We start from the raw sequence: 9,766 nt of genomic DNA, 5'->3' as shown, positions 1-9,766 counted from the left end.
CGCAAAGCGCTGGTTTATCTAGGTCCCGCACGACCCTCTTACCACATTGAAGCTCAAAGTGAATCGGAACTGCTTAGGTGAAGTAATTCAACTGCACTAATTGTAGCCCCCTCATGATATAGCTTGAGTCTTTGGACATTAACCTTGAACTCGTTACCATTTTCGTCGAAAACTTCCACAAAACCGAATTTATTGGCCCTTTTTACAATAAAAGGACCCGAACACCTTGACCTTAACTTTCCTTGGAATAGTTTAATTCGAGAGTTGAACAGTAACACTTTATCACCCTCTTTGAATTCTCTCGGAAGGATCATCTTGTTGTGCCACCTCTTTGTCTTCTCCTTGTAGACTCGAGCACTATCAAACTCATCGAGTTGGTTAAGTTGAAGTAACCTCTTTTCTCCCGCTATTTTGGCATCCAAATTGAGCTCCTTAATAGCCCAATATGCCATATATTCCAATTCAACCGGGAGATGACATGCTTTACCGTACACGAGCCTATACGGAGTAGTGCCTATAGGGGTCTTGAATGCAGTTCTGTACGCCCAAAGGGTGTCATCCAACTTGTCGCTCCAATATTTCCTTGACTTTGCCACAACCTTCTCTAGAATGGCCTTGATCTCACGGTTTGAAACTTCAACTTGGCCTCTAGTTTGGGGGTGGTAGGCTAAACCTGTCCTATGGTAGACACCATACTTTTTGAGGAGGGTGTCTAACTTCCGCTCATGAAAGTGAGATCCTCCGTCACTTATTATCGCTCTAGGCACGCCAAATCTTGGAAAGATGGTCTTCTTGAAAAGTCTGTGGACCACCTTGGCATCATTGGTAGGAGTAGCGATGGCCTCAACCCACTTGGATACATAGTCGACGGCGACAAGAATATAGCGGTTCCCTTTTGAAGAAGGGAACGGTCCCATGTAATCAACACCCCAAACATCAAAAATTTTGACTTCTAAAATTCCGGTTTGAGGCATCTCATGCCGCCGCGAGATGTTGCCAGTCCTCTGGCAAGAGTCACAAGCCTACATAAAAATGTTAGCATCCTTAAACATTATAGGCCAATAAAAACCCGACTCATTAATCTTGGCCACCGTTTTAGTGGGGCCATGATGTCCTCCATATGGTGAGGTGTGGCAACTAGTAAGCACACCGTGGACTTCCCATTTGGGAACACACCTGCAAAATAATCCATCTGCACACTCAAGAAACAAAAAAGGATCATCCCAAAAATAATGCTTAACATCAGAAAGGAATTTCTTTTTTTGTTGGTAGGACAAGTCAGAGGGTAGAGTACCACCCACTAAATAATTAGCAAAATCGGCATACCATGGGTGTTGCTCTACAACTGCATATAGGTTGTCATCAGGGAAAGAATCATCTATAGGAAGAGAATCCTTACCATCATCATACCTGATACGTGACAAATGATCTGCCACTACGTTCTCTGCTCCCTTTTTATCTTTTATTTTGATATTGAAATCTTAGAGCAAAAGAACCCATCGGAGTAGCCTTGGCTTTGATTCCGCCTTAGCTATCAAGTACTTCAACGCTGCATGGTCAGTAAAAACAATGACTTTAGAACCAACAAGATATGATCTAAATTTTTCTAAAGCATATGTAACAGCAAGAAACTCCTTCTCCGTAGTGGCATAGTTGACTTGGGCTTCATCCAAAGTTTTGCTTGCATAATAAATAGCATGCAAAACCTTGTTCTTCCTTTGTCCGAGCACGGCTCCTGGTGCAAAGTCACTTGCATCACACATGATCTCGAAAGGAAGATTCCAATTGGGAGCACATATGATGGGTGCCGATATCAAAGCCTGCTTAATCCTGTTGAAAGCCTCACGAAACTCGTCAGTAAAAATAAAAGGAGCATCTTTGAGCAAAAGGTGAGTTAGTGGTTTAGCAATTTTAGAAAAATCTTTGATAAAGCGGCGATAAAACCCCGCATGACCCAAGAAACTTCTAACTCCCTTAACATTAATTGGGGGAGGTAATTGCTCAATCACTGAAATCTTAGCTTTGTCTACTTGTATTCCCTTATCAGATACAATGTGACCTAGAACTACTCCCTCTGTCACCATAAAGTGACATTTCTCCCAATGTAGAACTAAATTGCATTCTTCACATCGTTTTAAAATTTTAGCGAGATTAATTAGACATGAATCAAAAGAAGAACCATACACGCTAAAATCATCCATAAAGACTTCCATAATAGACCCTATGAAATCAGAAATGATGCTCATCATACAACGTTGAAAGGTAGCGGGAGCATTACATAAACCAAAAGGCATTCTACGATATAAGTGCCATAAGAGCATGTAAAAGTTGTCTTTTCCTGATCTTCAGGGTGAATCGGAATTTGGAAAAATCCCAAATACCCATCCAAATAGCAAAAGAACTTATGGTTAGCTAACCTATCAAGCATTTGATCTATAAAGGGAAGAGGGAAGTGGTCCTTTTTAGTGGCAATATTTAGTCTACGATAATCAATGCACATACGCCACCCTGTTACAGTTCTAGTGGGAATTAATTCATTTTTTCATTAGTTATCACAGTCATCCCACCTTTTTTAGGCACTACCTGCACAGGACTTACCCATTTGGAGTCAGAAATAGGATAGATAATACCTGCATCAAGTAATTTCATAACCTTTTTCTTGACTACTTCCTGCATGTTAGGATTCAATCTTCTTTGGGGTTGAATGCAGGGCTTATATTTATCCTCTAGATGTATCCTGTGCATACAAAAGTCAGGGCTAATACCCTTGAGATCATCAATACTGTACCCAATAGCTTTCTTATGGGTTTGAAGAACCCTTAGAAGTTGGGAAGTTTGTAGGTCATTAAGTGCAGTACTGATGATGATGGGGTATAGTTGATGTTCATCTAGAAAAATATATTTTAAATGAGAAGGGAGAGGTTTTAGTTCAGGTTTCTTGACCTCTGCAGGTTTCGATTCCTGAACTAAATTTACTACCTTCATTGTTTCCTTGGGGCTTAACTCTTTTAAGTAAAGAGCTCTTTCAATATCCTGTAACTCATTACCCCAAGCGCTTGCATTGTCTTTAGATAAATTCCCGCAAAGAATTTCCTTCAGGGGATCCCTTGAAAAAACCTGTGGCAAGCTATCATCACAAATATCATCCATTATATCAATTATATCTATATAACAACAATTTTCCTCTAGCATAGGCCCTTTCAAAACTTTCCCTAGATTAAAAGTATCATTATCATCACCAACAGAAAGGGTTAGTTTGTCATTTTTCACATCAATAATGGCTCCTGCAGTATGGAGAAAAGGCCTACCTAATATAATGGGTATTTGCGTATCCTCTGCCATGTCTAAAACAACAAAATCAACAGGAATAAAAAATTTACCAACTCTGACAGGGACATCTTCTAAAATACCTAAGGGGTATTTTACAGAACGATCTGCAATTTGCAAAGTTATATTAGTAACTTTTAATTCTCCCATATTAAGTTTAGCACAGACAGACGATGGCATAACACTGACGCTAGCACCCAAATCACACAAAGCTTTATCAATAAAAACATTCCCTATATGACAAGGGATAGAAAAACTACCGGGATCCTTTAATTTAGGAGGGGATTTATTTTGCAATAGAGCGCTACACTCCTCTGTGAAAGCTACAGTTTCTACTTCATTAAAGGCCCTTTTCCTAGTCAGAATGTCTTTCATAAATTTAGCATAAGCAGGAACTTGAGTGATTAAATCAGTGAAAGGAACTGTTACCTGCAGGTTTTTCACAACCTCTAAGAACTTACCAAATCATTTATCAAACTTCCTCTTCAATTGTCTATTAGGAAACGGTAGTTTGATAAGCGGGCTCTGCACATCTCCTCCTTTATCCTGAGATTTACCCTGCATAAAAACATTAGAAGGGTTAGTATCTGTTTGTAGCCCTGCAGGGTTAGTAGGATTAGCGTTTGGTATAGAGGAATCTAGATCAGGAACTGGTCCATCTTCCTTTGGCATAGGAGGTCCATCATAATGTGAACCACTCCTTAGAGTGATTGCATTGGCATGATCTGTAGGATGGATAGGTTGTGATGGTAAAGCTCCCTGCTGATGGGATTGTAGGGTAGATGAAAGTTGTGCAATTTGATTATCCATGATTTTATTGTGGGCTAAAATAGAATCACTTTGCGCATCCCTACTCTCCATATGCTTTTGGATATTGGTAAGCATTGCTCTAATTTCTGTCATGGCAGGGTCGGAAGATGATGAGGGTGATGCTTGGCTTTTCTAGCCGGAATTTGGGTGGCGATATTTTTGATGTGATGGGGGTTGCTGTTGTGGTTGTTGTGGAGGTGGAGGGTTTTGTACATTGGTACTCCGGTACAAAAGATATGGATGGTTCCGGTAACCGGCATTGTAAGAGTTGGAATATGGGTTATTCTGCCTATAGGTTTGAAAGGCATTAACTTGTTCCATGGAACTCCTACAATCTTGCTCCCAATGCCTTACAATTCCACAATTTTCACAAAAAGCTTCATTGTTAGCAACAGCAGAAACATTAGCTACAGAGTTAGGAGTAGCAGTAAGATTATCTAGTTTTTGACAAATAGACGTTAATTGAGCTTGCAAAAATGATACGGAATCGACATTATGTTTTCCTTTATTTGCAAACCCTCTCGGATTCCCGTATTGCGAAGTGTGTATTGACATGTCTTCGATAACCTGTCCTGCATCGTCCACGGTTAAATTCATGAACCTCCCACTGGTTGCAGAATCTAGAACTGATCTAGAAGAATTTCCAAGTCCATTGTACAAAGCTTGGATCAACTGCCATTGTGCTAGATTGTGGTGGGGGAATTCTCTCTGTAGATCCTTGAACCTCTCCCAAGCCTCATATAGCGTTTCGTCGGCGTGAATAGCACTCCTTAATATCGCTGTTCTCTCTGAAGGATAATATTTATTATAGAAATTCAAAACAAGAGTTTCCCAGTCAGTAATACCAAGTGTAGTTTTATTCAAACCATTAAACCATAATTTAGATTTGCCACATAATGAAAAGGGAAAAAGAATCTCCATGATTTGGTCCTGCGTGACCCCAGCTTGTCTAATGGTGTTACAATACTGGCAGAAATCTGCAATGTGAAGATTAGGATCTTCACCCTTGGCTCCACTGAATTGCTTCCTCTCTATCATAGTTATAAATTGGGGCTTGATCTCAAATTGAACTCCATCTAGCGCCGGAGTGGGAGTAAGGTGCGGGAAATCTGTGAGCTTCGGCTGCGAGTAGTCACTGAGTTTCTTCTGGGCCGTCATCTCTAATTCTAAATCTAAACAAATTTCCGTGTCACTAGAATCAGAGGGAGGATCTCTTCGACTGTTGTCCTCCTCAGAACCCGCCTGAATTTGTCTATAGATTTTCCTTTGCCTATGAAACGAGCGCTCGATCTTAGGATCGAATGGGATGTAACCTGATCTGGAACACCTGGGCATAAACAAGGAACTAAAAGACAAATATGAGAATTGCCTCAAAGAACTAACGTTCTCTGAGACAAAAGGGGATAATCTAGACTACAAAAAATAATCAGAAAATAAAAATAAAACCGTTTCCCCGGCAACGACGCCAAATTTTGAAAGGGTAAAGTCGTATCCCCTAATCAAAAGTATTACCTAAGTCCTCTAACTACTGCAGATAGGGAAGTAGGGTCGAATCCATAGGGAAACAAGTCTTTCTACTCCTAATTAATTATTATAATCTAAATCATCAAGGTAACCAATATTGTTGTAATTAAATACTATACTACGAAGAATACGATCGGAGGAAATAAATTAGGGAGAATTAAATATTAAAAGACATAGGGCACAGGTTCACTAATAAACAATAATCCAGGGAAAATCAATAATAAACAATCATCAAGCATTGATCAATCAGATTATAAAGGGCTTTCGACGTATTATAATCACAGAGTTAATTTACCAGTATTAAATCTCATCTGTCGAATCTCGACTTAACCATTTATAAATTAGTCCGCCTATTGAAACTAAGCCTAAACATCAATTTTCATCTGTCGAATCTCGAATTAATATTGCTAAACTCATACAATTAAATCTGGCCAAACCTAATTGCATAGCATTAAATCAATTAATAGAAAATTAACAAAGCATTGATAATCAACAATCATAAATTTACCCCTTCATATTATTTATTAGATCCCCATAAACCCTAGAAATAAAACTACTCAAGCATCAACATATCTAAACTAATCAAATAAATAGAACAAGACATAATCAAAGAATTAAATAAAATAACTGAAATTAAAAGAGAAGAAATTGTTACCAAAAGAAATCTCGATTAATGAATGTAATTAAGAACAAAGTTGAGAGAGAATTTAAGAGAGAGAAAATATCCTAAGTAGAGAGAGAAAATCTAAAAGAGAAGATAAACAAAAATTACGTACATAATTTGTACTTAAACACTCCTAAAACAAAAACTAAAACAAAACTAATCAGCTACTTAGAAAAACACGCGCCTGATCGGGCGCGCCTTTTTACTATGCCCCTTGCTGGTATGCTGCGCCCGATCGAGCCTACGCTCACCCGATCCGGCGCGGCTCCTTCCTTGATGTTGCTTTTCGCGCGCCTGTCCTATCGGGCGTATGCTTGCCCGATCGGGCCCAGCTTCTTTTTCGAGGCTTGAATTTCGATTGGGCTCGATCCCTCGGCCCAATCCGGATTTCCTCTTCGGGTCTTGATTACTTGATCCAATAGCCTCGGTATCACATACCGAGCCCTTAATTACCGGCTCTCACCGATCCTGGGCATCAAGAATAGTCGTGTCCTTCTAGCTTCCGTAGTTGATCCATGAAAACCCGGGAAAATGCTCCAAAAGTGCAATTTCCTGTAAAACTCAACCAAAACTATGAAAACACTAGAAAACACAAGTTTGTAATAAAAGTGGCCCTAAAGAGCCAAAAACAATACTAATTATGACCATGGGATGGGGGTAAAACACTATATAAATTGGACATATCAGCGCACCCTGTCAGAACCCGCGCAACCAAGATGATGAAACAGAGCCAAACCAGAGAGTTTGTGCGACCTAATGTGCGGCCTCCGAGCGGGCGCGCGACCAGCTGCGCAAGCGCGCAGGTTTGCTGCTCGGGCGCGCCTCATTTCCTTGTACCCTTAAAGTTGCGGCCCCGTAATATGCTGAGAGGGCGCACATTACTACTGCGCGGGCGCGCATACTTCGTGTGCGGGCGCGCACCGCTGGGTTTTTTATTTCTTTACGCCTTGTTGCTCAAGTTTCTTTCTTTTGGGGGGAGCCACATATATATAGTTGAGACTCTTTGTAATGAAAAACACTGAGTTCTCACTAGATGAAAAAACGAAATTGGCACCGATTCAAAACCCCTCAATGCCACCGGTTTGAACCGGTGCCAATGTGGGGGGTGCCAATTACTTGCATGAAAAGCCACCGGTTTAAACCGGTGGCAAAAATAGTTATTAGCACCGGTAAACCGGTGCCAAAAATGGATTAAAAAAATTATGGGATTGTTTTTGGCACCGGTTAACCGGTGCCAAAAGTGCCAGAATTTTTTTTTTCTTTTTCTAGAACATCAAATATCAGAAAATTGAACATCAAACATCAAAAAATTAAAAATTGACTAAAATTATTAAAACATCAAAATATAGATCGAATATCAATAAATATAATAAAAAATTTACAATGTATAATAAAAAAAAAATTACAATATAGATCAACAAAATAGTTCAATTACAACATATAAAAAAATTACAATATAAATAAAAAAAATAAACTCAATATTCTTGCATCTTGATTCTTCTATTTAAGAGCTAACTCAAGATACCTGCACCAATTAAAGCAAAAAAAAAAGATTAATATAATTAAGCTTCGAAAAAAAAAACCAACTAAGATTCAAACCCAGAAAAAAATTGAAATCGCAAAAAAATTAAATCGAAAAATACCCAGAAATCGAAAAAAAAAAACCCAGAATTGGAAATAAATTGAAATCAAAAAATAAATAAATCGAAAAAACCCAGATAAAAAATAAAAATTAAAAAAATCCAGAAATCAAAAAACAAAAAATCAAAATCGAAAACAAAATATATTAAAATCGAATAAACAAAAACAAAAATCGGAAAAAAAAAATCAAAATCAAACATAAGAAAAAATATAATCCAGAAATCGAAAAATAAAAAATCAAAATCGAATACAAAATATATTAAAATCGAATTAACAAAAATCGAAAAAAAAATCAAAATTGAAATCGGAAAAAAATAACCTAGAAATCGAAAAACAAAAAATCAAAATCGAAAACAAAATGTATTAAAATCGAATAAACAAGAAACAAAAATCAGAAAAAAAAAATCAAAATTGAATTCGGAAACAAAATAACCCAGAAATCGAAAACAAAAAAATCGAAATTGCTATCGAAATAAAAACCCAGAAATAAAAAAAAAAATCGAAAAAAAATAAATCTATTAAAATCGAGTTAAAAAAAACCAGAAATTGAAAAAAAAAATTCAAAATCGCAAAAAAAAATAAAAATAAAAAAATAAACCTGAAGTGAAATCGAGAAAAAAAATCCAGAAATTGAGGGAGAAGGAGACGTGTTCGTGGTGTTGCATGTGTTCGTGGTGGTCTTCGTGGTGGGCTTGAAGGAGAAGGAGACGTGGTAGTCTTGAGGGAGAAGGAGGAGATGAGAAAGACTGGTGAGCAAGAAGGAAAGAGGAGGAGAGGAGAAGAAGAGAGAGAAAGAGAAGGAAATAGGAGAAGAGAGAAGCGGCGATTGAGAATGAGAAATAGGGTTGGGGGGTTTATATGGGCGGGTTTTTTTTTTTAATAATAAAGGCACCGGTTCATTTGAACCAGTGGGCTATGTGTTTTTGCCACCGGTTTGAAGTGAATCGGTGCCATTATAACTGGTTCATTTACCCGCCCATTTTTTAGCCTATTTTTGCCACCGGTTTGGACTGAACCGGTGGCAATTAGGGGGTGCCTTTTTACTTTTTTCTATTAGTGTCTAATTCCATAGAATATTAGCCTAATCTAGAGAGAGAAAGTAGATTGTTATTCAAGCTTCCTTTTTGTATTCAACTTTGCTCAAGTTTAATCTTCAATCAAGCAAGAATCCAAGTTTTCATCTTTCATCAATCATTTCTTTAGTAATCTCTAATCCTTTCCTTTAGCTTTATTTTTGCATTTATTGTTGCTTATTTTTGTAAATCTTATTAGTTTATCTAGTTGTTATTGATTTCATTGTTTTTAATCATGTTTTGTTTTGAGTTTCTTGAGTTTGTTTCTAGTTTTGATATTATGTTTAATCTCCCTTCTCTAGGCTAATCTTTTAGCTAGGGGAAGGGGGTGGAAAATATGAGTTGATAGTGGATGAATGATGATGTTTGGATTGAACTCATGCCATAAATTGATGAAAGACGAGATTTTTGATAGCTTGAGATTATTGTTGCACTCTATTTGATGTTTTCTAGTTTAAATGCATGAAAGTGATTTGAACTAGATTAAGATCATCTCTATTTTAATGATTGCATGAGAATGAGTTATTAAAGTGGAGTTTTATCAATTATGTTTCTTTAATCTTATGATTTGATTGTAACTAATAGGATGCATGAGAATGATCCTTATTAGTGTAGACCTCTTTCATTGATTTACCTAGACTATTGCATGAGAATAAAATGTTTAGGTAGAATCCTGTGCTCTTTGGCATGTGTTTCATGATAATCACTATTATTCCCCTCTTTCTAA

This window comes from Chenopodium quinoa, unplaced genomic scaffold, assembly GCF_001683475.1.
Source record: "Chenopodium quinoa cultivar QQ74 unplaced genomic scaffold, ASM168347v1, whole genome shotgun sequence".
Classification (NCBI taxonomy): domain Eukaryota; kingdom Viridiplantae; phylum Streptophyta; class Magnoliopsida; order Caryophyllales; family Amaranthaceae; genus Chenopodium; species Chenopodium quinoa.
The sequence above is the reverse complement of the archived record's forward strand: the minus strand, read 5'-3'. Positions refer to the sequence as shown.